At 38.1% G+C, this 10796-nt stretch overlaps 1 long non-coding RNA gene across 1 annotated transcript in view; it reads left to right on the top strand.

Moving 5' to 3' along the window:
- The first annotated feature begins 568 nt into the window (after nt 1-568).
- LOC144252276 (uncharacterized) overlaps nt 569-10796 on the top strand; it is a 39108-nt gene continuing 28880 nt past the window's right edge. The window contains exons 1-2 of the long non-coding RNA XR_013342955.1: nt 569-724; nt 4107-4272. This is a non-coding gene — a long non-coding RNA (uncharacterized LOC144252276). The remainder of the gene's footprint in view (nt 725-4106; nt 4273-10796) is intronic.

The following is a 10796-nucleotide window of genomic DNA, read 5'->3' as shown; positions in this document are numbered from 1 at the left end:
GATTAGAAGAAACTTAGAATTTATTTAGTTCATGTTTCTCACATTAGATCCTAATTCAGTTTAAAAATGAAGTTAAAGCCAGTGGGTGCACATGCCTGTAATCATTATCAGCATGGGAGACAAGCAGGAAGATCAAGTTTAAAGCCAACCTTGCAACTTACCTAAACCCTGTCTCAAAACTTTTTTTTTTTTTTTTTTAAGGCTAGGATTATAACTTCATGGTAAAGCTCCCCTGGGTTGGGTTCCCAGTACCACAAAGAGGAAACAAAGTTGTGTTCAGCTACCCTTTGACTTGAGGTAACATGCCTGCCAGGGGTTATCCTGGCTATAGATGAAGGCCCAATAGTGGTCACTTCGTCTTCCTTCCTCTTCCTCTTTTGGGGAAAAGTTCAGGAAGAAGTTGAGGCCAGATTTCTCTAACAAATGCTCAGGTCCCAATGAGCAGTGTCTTTTTCCTTTTTCCCTCAATGTGGCATTTGGTTCTACTTCCTTTTGGGTGTATTTTCCTGGCATGCTTTTTTCCCCAGCTTTGCAGACTCCTAACACTGCTCTCATTTGACTCCAGTACAGGGCTGGGAAAGTGATCCGGCTGATTGGCCGAGACACTGTGGAAGAAATAGTTTATAGGAAAGCAGCCTCCAAACTGCAGCTCACCAACACAATCATAGAAAGAGACCATTTTACTCTGGGAGCCCAGAAACCTTTGGCTGATCCTGACCTCCAGGTAAAATGTATTCTTTTTAGAGTCTCATGATTTATAACTAGTACTCTCTGTGGATGAGAATGCAAATAAAAAGGACCAGCATTAACCACCCATTGTTGCAAATTACCCATTTTTTCATTGGCCTAATTCTTACCCTCTCAGTACCTAACTACATGCAAGGTGCCATACAAGCTAAAAATGAGGGTGGCATTTAAAGGCAGAGAAAATAGAATAAAGAAAATGAGCTTTGAACCATCTAACTTGGATTGAAATTCACATCTTATCCCTTATTGGATGTATGACTTTGAGCATGTGACTGAACATCATGGATCTAATCTCTTCATGGCTTCTAAAGATGAGTGTGCCACGAGTTACCTCAGAGAGAATTTGTTTAAGTTCTTTTTTTTTCTTTAAATCAGTGATGATTAGTTTCATACCTCCTCCTTAATCCCAGACCCTTTGAGTAGTGACTTACAGTACTCATTCCATACTCAGAGATGAGTGAACAAGATTAGGAATTCAAAATTATGCCATAGGATATAGGGATGAAAGCACTAGAGTTAATTTGTTGAAGAAGGAAAAATTAGATGGGAGTCAAATGCTGTCTTAGAATATCCTAGAGAGCTCTCTTTTGGTAAGAGGTTTGGAGTTATTCCTTAGCAGCAGCCTTTGAGATAAAATTGAACCTATATTATAATATACCCCAGGTCGTTTTGAGGGATTAGATGCAGAGAGATCAACCCCTAGTATCTAGTATGATTCAGGCATGAAGAGAGTAATAAATGTCTGAGAAAAGGTAGTAGCTGTGGGAAGATCTGCTGTAGGAAACTGCAGAGAAATGACAGGAGTTGGCTCTTGTTTTGAGGCAGGCAGTGAGAGAGAGCAAGTTCAAAGATGGCTTTAAGCCTGAAAGATGAGAGTAGAAAGTAGGAAGATAGGGATAGAAATTAGAAGGATGAAGTTAATGTAGGCTTTAGTCAACAGAGTTTGTAGTAAAAATCAATATACATTATTGTTAGAAGGAGACTCAGAAAAGAAAGGAATTAGAAAAGTTTGCAAGAAAAACCAGGCTTTAAAAGGATCAGCTTATTAAACAAAAAATTCAAGAGGTATGTGAAAGGGAAAAAATTACACAGTATTACAAGCAGAATCATCAAATTTACAACTAGCCCAAGCATGAGTTTAAAAATGGCAGTTTTCTCACATCTGTATCTTTACACATCAGCATTGCAGACAGGGAAGGTGCTGTTTTTGTTAGGGAGTCACTGACCTGCAGGAAAGGTTCACAGATTTGGGGGTACTAGAACCTGAAAGAAGAACTCTAGGTTTTGTTTGTTTGCTTGACGTTTGTATATCTTAGAGAGTAACTGGAGTCTTTGGCCTTTTGTGTTTTGAGTCTTCTGCATGCTCATCTGTCATGGTGGCTGGGCATGCTGTGCATTTTATTTTCACACTATTGAAGAGGCAATTTCAAATGGAAGGTGAAAGCTTGAGAGAGAGGTGCATGTACACTGTAGGTGTCTAAATACACTTCTTCACAGGATCTTGGGAGAGGAGCTCATCATGGGCTGTTGTGAAGGCACAGGTGTCAGGAGTTAGAGGAGACAAATTCTCAGATGCTCGATGCTTCCCCAGTGGAGGGAGCTCCAGGCATTCAGTCAGGGGTTTCTCTATGACATTGGCTGCTAGCACATCATTGTGAAATGCACAGGCACAAACTCTGCCATGGGACCAGATCTTGGGGCCAGTACAAACTATGGGCTGGTGGAGAGGACCTCGGTGGGACTTCCTGCACAAGCCATGGCAAGAAATCACACTCTGGTTCTGTCTTGATTCTTTCCTCCCCACCAGACTGTGAGTTATTTATGGTTGCCAGGAACAAGGGTGATAACTCACTGCCTTGTCTCAAAATACAGCAGGACATTTTTTTTAAGTTATTAAAAGAATCTAATAGTAAAAGACGTGGTTCTGGTTTGATAAATCTAAGCAGTATAGAGCAGTGAAGTCCTGAAAAAGGAGAGCAGGTTCCTTGTCTTAGAAGGAGAACACAACAGAAACAGAGAACAGATAAAGATGCGGTGAACACTTATTGAATGCTTACTGTGTGCTAAGCATTGTGTGACGTGCACTTTTTCCAGTTGTTTCAGAAGAAGAATAACAAAAAAATGAGATAGACGTTGTCTTTACCTCCATCTTAAATTTTCCAAACATCAGATTCATGACTCTAATCCGAGCACTCTTTAACTTCCAACTACATGCTCTTAGTTACTATAATAAAGTGGTTTTCATTTAAAAAATGGGTAGTTCCTTAAAGACACGTTGTGAGTGAGCAGTAGCGAGGGAAGTCAGGAGACATAGTCCAAGGAGTGGACGAGTGAAGGGTCCCAGTATGGACTGAGCCTCATCATAAATACTTGGCTTTCTTCTGTTTTGGGTACTAAATGCCAAAGCCATTTGGCTTGGTTATATATATATACACATACATATATATATATGTACACCAAGATTAAATATAAATATAACAGTTATGGTTTTGCTTAGTTTTTGTCATAGTTTTTATCTTGGATATTTTCAAGCTAAAGTTTCCAAGTTACAGAATAGGCAATATAGAGATAACTAACCAAATCTAAAAGGGCAAAATGAAAATGAAGTCCCATGATGTGGATCCCAATTGGTTCAGAATTCCTAAGAGATAGTACTTAGGGAGGTGGAGAGTTGGAAGTAGCAAATGAAAGCCAGGTAACACTATCTAAGATTCTGGTTCCTATAGCCGTAGGAAGTAGGCTGAGTATATCCCCTAGGGGGAGCAAGAGGGCAGGATGGGGAGTGCCGCAGGACTATCCAGGGAGATTGAAATTGAGAAAGGGCTTTTGGGTCTGGTGATCAGGGTGGTTATGGTTTTGCCAAAGTGGGTCCCATAAAGCACTGTAGTAGCAAAGCGGCTTGGCAAGGACAGGTGGCAGCTCATGGTGAGATGAGGTATTCAGTGGCACCTTTTCTTTATAAGAGTTTGGCAGTGGGAGAGGTAAGAAGGTAGCCAACAGGGTCTCTGACTTCTCTGGGGACTGCTGGAAGTGCCTGTAAAAATTGCTGGTGAGAAGTGCTATAGAAGATGCTGGGAATCATTTTATCTGCCCCCACTCCTCAAAAAAATTGGAGGCCAAAAAATTTTTTTGGTATTGTAAATAATTGTCAAAGTCAACATCTCTGATCATCATTTATCACCTCTCTGCTTATTCCTCATCCAACTCCAAAACAGCCTGGCAGGTGTCATTTGTGATGGAAGAGAAGAAAGTCCATCAGGGAAAGAATTACCTGGTGTCATTTAGACACTTAGCAAGTCACACATCCTCATCTGTGTTTTCATGAGAACTAACTGGATCTCTCATTTTCTTCATTCAAGTTGAGTGACATACTGAAATTTGGCTTGGATAAACTGCTGTCTTCTGAGGGGAGCATCCTGGAGGACGTAGACCTGGAGTCCATCCTGGGAGAGACAGAGAACAGCCAGTGGGCCTCTGATGCCCTGCCTGCAGCTGGAGGAGGGATCAGAGAGCGGGAGGAAGGAAGTGAGTTGGGGTTAGGTGAGCCAGTGACTCCATCACCTCAAGCTAGGGTGTGAGTGAGATGCGTCCCCACGGGTAGTCCTGTGTCCTGCTCCGGCACCTCTCTTTCCTACCCAGCCCTATAGTCATCTGTTGACATTCTTAAGGCTTCCTGGTCCAAGAACTGCCAGAGTAATCCTTGTTCCCTTGAAGCTGGACTTTGAATCCAAGTGATGATATTAATGTTTATGGTCCTGTCAGTCTCAAGGATTAAATTTGAACCTTTTCTCTCTTGACACAGACTTCTTCTCTGGAGTTTATTTGGTAAACCTGCTATCTTTATGATGGTGCTTTGCACAGTGATACCTCTTCTCAATAGTAGAATGTTTTTTAAATTGCAAATGATATTTATGGACATTTATTGTGTTCATCAACAGTGCTGACTATGTCATGTGCTTTAGGTCTTTTAAGACCCATGAGGTGGGGGGCTGGGGTGGTGGGTCAGTGGTAGAGCACTCACCTCACACGTGCAAGGGCCTGGGTTCAATCCTCAGCACCACATAAAAACAGAAGTAAAAATAAAGGCATTGTGTCCAACTTCAACTAAAAAAATACATATTAAAAAAAAAGACCCATGAGGTGTAGGAGATCATTTTGTCTTCCTTTTTCTTTTTTCCCAAATTTGGTGTGTCTGTCTCTCTCTCTCTCTCTCTCCCTCTCTCTCTCTCTCTCTCTCTCTCTATATATATATATATATATATATATATATATTTTTTTTTTTTTTTTTTTAGTTGTAGATAGACAGCATGCCCTTATTTTATTTTTTTAATGTGGTGGCTAAGGATCGAGCCCAGTGCCTCACACATGCTGAGCAAGCACTCTGCCACTGAACTACAGCCCTAGCCCCACTATTTATCTTTTTGTCCGTTTTCTGTTCTGAAATATTTGGATTTCAGACTTGAAAGGGGTTTTGTTTTGTTTTGTTTTTTTCCTCATGATTATTTTTAAAATGACTGTTTTCCTGTATCAGCAATAGGGAGTCAATCTGGGCTGGTGTGAGAGGGTTTTACTGACCTTTTTTAGAATTTTTTATTCATATATGACAGCAGAATGCATTGTAATTCTTATTATACATATAGAGCACAATTTTTCATATCTCTGATTGTATACACAGTATATTCACACCCAGTTCCTGTATTCATACCTGTACTTTGGATAATAATTATCACATTCCACCATCATTAATAACCTCATGCCTCCTCCCTTCCCCTCCAACCCCTCTGCCCTATCTAGAGCTTGTTGTTCCTCCCATCTCCCACTCTCTATCCCACTATGAATCAGCCTCCTTATATCAAAGAAAACATTCAGCATTTGGTTTTTTGGGATTGGCTAACTTAGCATTATCTTTTCTAATTCCATCCATTTACCTACAAATGCTATGATTTTATTTTCTTTTATTGCTGAATAATATTCCATTGTATGTGTGTGTGTACACACACACACACACCACAGTTTTTAATCCATTCATCTATTGAAGGGCATCTAGGTTGGTCCCACAGTTTAGCTATTGTGAATTGTGCTGCTGTAAACATTGATGCAGCTGTGTCCTGTAGTATGCTGTTTTTAAGTCCTTTGGGTATAGATTGAGGAGAGGGACAGCTGGGTCAGATGGTGGTTCCACTCCCAATTTTCCAAGTAATCTCCATACTGCTTTCCATATTGGCTGCACCAATTTGCAGTCCTATCAGCAGTGTATGAGTGTGCCTTTTTCTCCCACATCCTCGCCAACACTTATTGTGGTTTGTATCCATAATAGCTGCCATTCTGATGAGTGAGATGAAATCTTAGAGTGGTTTTGATTTGCATTTCTCTAATTGCTAGTAATGATGAACATTTTTTCATGTATTTGTTGACTGATTGTATATTATTTTCTGAGAAGTGTCTGTTCAGGTCCTTGGCCTATTTATTGATTGGGTTATTTGTTTTTTTTTTTTTTTTTTTTTTTTTGGTGTTTAGCTTTTGAGGTTCTTTATATACCTAGAGATTAGTGCTATATCTGATGTGTGAGGGGTAAAGATTTGCTCCCAAGATGTAGGGTTGCTATTCACCTCACAGATTTGCTTCTTTTGCAGAGAAGAAAGAAACTTTTTAGTTTGAGTCCATCCCATTTATTGATTCTTGATTTTAATTCTGGCACCAAAAGAGTCTTATTAAGGAAGTTGGAGCCTAATCCCACATGATGGAGATTAGGGTCTACTTTTTCTTCTATTAAACGCAGAGTCTCTGGTTTTATTCCCAGGTCCTTGATCCATTTTGAGTTGAGTTTTGTGCATGGTGAGAGATAGGGATTTAATTTCATTTTGTTGCATATGGATTTCCAGTTCTCCCAGCACCATTTGTTGAAGATGCTATCTTTTCTCTAGTGCATGTTTTTGGTACCTTTGTCTAACATAAGATAATTGTAGTTTTGTGGGTTAGTCTCTGTATCCTCTCTCTGTTCTGTACCATTGGTCTACCAGTCTGTTTTGGTGCCAATACCATGCTGTTTTTGTTACTGTTGCTCTGTAGTATAGTTTAAGGTCTGGTATAGTGATGCCACCTGCTTCACTCTTCCTGATAAGGATTGCTTTAGCTATTCTGGGTCTCTTATTTTTCCAGATGAATTTCATGATTGTTTTTCTATTTATATGAGGAATGTCATTGGGATTTTGATTGGAATTGCATTAAATCTGTATAGCGCTTTTAGAAGTGTGGTCATTTTGATAATATTAATTCTGCCTATCCAAGAGCAAGGTAAATCTTTCTATCTTCTAAGGTCTTTTTTTGATTTCTTTCTTTAAGGTTCTGTAATTTTCATTATATAGATCTTTCACCCTTACTGAGCTTCTTAATTCAAGAGTTCTTTCTAGCCTGGCACAGTGGTGCACACCTGTAATCCTGGTGACTCCAGAAGCTGAGGATCATGAGTTCAAAGCCAGCCTCAGCAAAAGCGAGGCACTCAGTGAGAACCTGTCTCTATTAAATACAAAATAGGGCTGAGGTGGCTCAGTGGTTCATGCCTCTGAGTTCAATTCCCAGTACTAAAAAATAAATATTTAAAAATCTCTCTTCTCCTCTCCTCTCCCCCCTCTCTCTCTCTCTCTCTCTCTCTCTCTCTCTCTCAAAAAAAAGACACAACTGATGTGACTATGTGTACAACCAGAGATATGAAAAATTGTGTACCATATGTGTAATATGAATTATAATGCATTATCCTGTCATATATAACAAGTTAGGATTAAAAATAAATAAATTTTTTAAAAAGATAAAAAAAGTGGGAAAATCAGAAAGTAATATCGTTCCATGCTGTACATATCACTTCCCTTTCTCAAGTACAATCTGGCACAAAATGTGTTGAGAAGAGATTCCCCTCCAAAAAAACAAATCCACTGGGGCTGGGGATATAGCTTAGTTGGAAGAGTACTTGCCTCACACGCACAAGGCTCTGGGTTCAATCCCCAGCACCACCAGAAAAAAAAATCTGATATTATATCCAATGGCATGAACAAGATTTAAAAAGCCACATAACCATAATGAGAGCACAAAGCACACAAAAGGCTTTCTAGATTCCAATCTAGAAAAAAAACAAACATATCCCAAGGGAGGAGAACAATGTTCTTGCAATTACTTTTCTCTAAGGAGTATCTTAGTATGGTGATGAATGACCTTTTTCCCCCCCAGCACTGAGGATTGAACTGAGGAGTGCTCTACCACTGAGCTACATCTGCAGTCATTTAATGTTTGTTTTGTTTTTGTTTTCCTTGAGACAGAGTCTCACCAAGTTGCCCAGGCTCTGCTCAAACTTACCATTCTCCTACTTGTCAACCTCCTGAGTAGCTAGGATTATAGGCATGCACTATTGTACTGGCTACAAATTATATGTTTTTAAATCAGGAAATTGTCATTTAGAGAATATTATTCCCATGAGTCCTTTCTATATAAATTATTATAGAGCAAGCTTCACACAACCAATTGAAGAGACATTATCGTTAATAGATTATCCTATATTGTAGTTAATTGTATGGAAAAGAAACAATGTAGCAAAAATGAAATCATAAAAACAAAGACATTTCACATAGTAATGTAGATTAAAATGTCATCCAACTATAAATTCCCTCAAAATGCATGGACCAAGATCCTACCCAAGATTGAGACTTGAGGAAGGACTGACTGTATCCTTTAAAGGCACAAACTCGTTTTTTCTTCTCTTTGGTACCCTGTGCCACACTGTAAAGAAGCCCAGGCTATCTTGCTAGAGGGAGAGTCCATTTGAAGAAAGCCCCTGACATTTGAAAGACCACATGGAAAGGGAGACTACATAAAGCCAACAGTCAGCACCTTAGTTCCAGACATACAAAGCCATCTCAGACCTTGTAGTCTAAATCAGGCGTTTGCTGTATGGGTGAGCCTAGGTGACACTGGAGCAGAACCTTGGTTAAAGTCTTGACTTACAAAATTATGAGAAATAAAATGGTTGTTTGTTTGGTAGTGGGGATTGAATTCAGAGGCTCTCCGCCACTGAGCCACATCCCGAGCCCTATTTTGTGTTTTATTTAGAGACAGGGTGTCACTGAGTTGCTTAGTGCCTCGCCATTACTGAGGCTGGCTTTGAACTCTCGATCCTCCTACCTCAGCCTCCTGAGCCACTGGAATTACAGGTGTGCACCACCACTCCTGGCAAATGGTTATTTTTTAAAGCCACTAAATTTTGGAATTTTAAAAAATATAGCAATAGATAACTAAAACACTGTTTATTGATGATTTGCAGGGCTTTTATTTAATGACCAGTTTTATTAAAGAATACCCCATTTATTTCTACTGTGATCAGCAAACAAACTGATATTCAATATTTAAAATTTTTTGAAACTGATTAGTTTGCCAAGAATATAACCTATCTTGCAAATTTTCATGAGGACTAGAAAAGAATATATATTCTGGAGTTGTTGGGCATTGTCAGTCAATGTCAATAAGGTTAAGGTGGTTGATAGTTTTGTTCAGACTCTTGTGTATCATTAGTGATTTTTTATACTGTTACTATCAGTTGTTAAAAGGCTGTTAAAAATTCAAAGTATGGATTTATCTCTTCAGTTTTGTCAGCTTTCATATATTTGGGGCATATAAATGTTTGGTTGTATGGTGTCATGTTTCTGTGTTCTTAAAAAACACATTATGGTATTATGAAATGTCTTTCTTATCTCTTATAAAACTCTTTATCTTGAATTTAAATTCATCTGATGTTAGTATAGCCTCTGCATTCTTCTTGGCTTACTATTAATGATGTATTTTTATTTAATGTAATTAAATAAAATTACATTAAATAAAAATTAAATTTTATTTAATTTATCCACTAGCTTTTAGCTGTATTGCTTTACATTATTGTTTTAGCAATGTTTCCAGGAATTATGAAATGCATTCTTTAATTTATCACAGTTTTCATAGTTTAAATTGTGATACTTTCTCACATTTCCCCAAGTCTTTTGTGCTTTGTCGTCATACATATTACAGCTGTATACCCTATGTTTTTTACCTTAGTCATGTTTCCAAGAAATTAAAAGAATAAATATGTGTACATATTGCCTTTTATATTTACCTACATTTTACTATTTCTAGTACTTTTCATTTCTGTTTATGGTGCATTGTCTTTAAAAATATCTACCCCAAATTCTCCACATTCCTGTATCATGTTGCTTCTCTCATTATGAAGTAATATCTATTTTCCCACCCACTGAGTCTGGGCTGGTCTTTTGTCTTGTTTTAATGAACAAAATATATTTTTGGTGAAAGTGATTCCATGCCAATCCTAGACATAACACCCTGGGAAGGTGTATACATTCTACTATTATCCTCTAGAAATCTAATCAACAAATAAAAAATTTTAGAATGACTGAATGACTAAAAGCATTTGAAGAGATAAGCCTGACCCAACCAGGTGAGCTAGCAGACATGTAAACGAAGCTATTTTGTCAGTTCTACCTTTGGTTAAACAATTCCTGCTAAAGGAAACCACGTAAGCAGTAATAAATACCTAGAGCAAAGGACCCATCAGGTTATGTAAAGCCAAATCATAGAATAAGGAGAAATAACAAAGAATTTTTATATTAAACCATTAAGTTTATTACACAGTGAACTAAAGCACACAGTGCATCTGTTTCTACCTGATGGATCATCTCCTTTTATCCTGAAGAGGTTCTTTTAGCATTAATAGTAGAGATCTATTGGTATTGAATTTTCTTTTTATTTATTTGAAAAAGTCTATTCTGCTTTCAGTTTTGAAGAGTATTTATCCTGGATTAGCAGTTTTTGTCTTCTAGCACCTTAAACCTTTCCATTAACTTTAACCTCTCATTTCTGATAAGAAGTCAGCTATCATTTTAGTCATTTTTACCAATGTAAAACACACCACTTTTTTCTAATTGCCTTCAAGACCTTTTTCCTCCTAATTGATTATTTACAGTTGACTCTGATGCATCTAGGTGTGATTTGCTTTGTAACTAACCTTAGTATTCACT

Source organism: Urocitellus parryii, unplaced genomic scaffold (genome assembly GCF_045843805.1).
Source record: "Urocitellus parryii isolate mUroPar1 unplaced genomic scaffold, mUroPar1.hap1 Scaffold_40, whole genome shotgun sequence".
Taxonomy (NCBI): Eukaryota; Metazoa; Chordata; class Mammalia; order Rodentia; family Sciuridae; genus Urocitellus; species Urocitellus parryii.
This window is presented reverse-complemented; position numbering and strand designations above follow the sequence as displayed.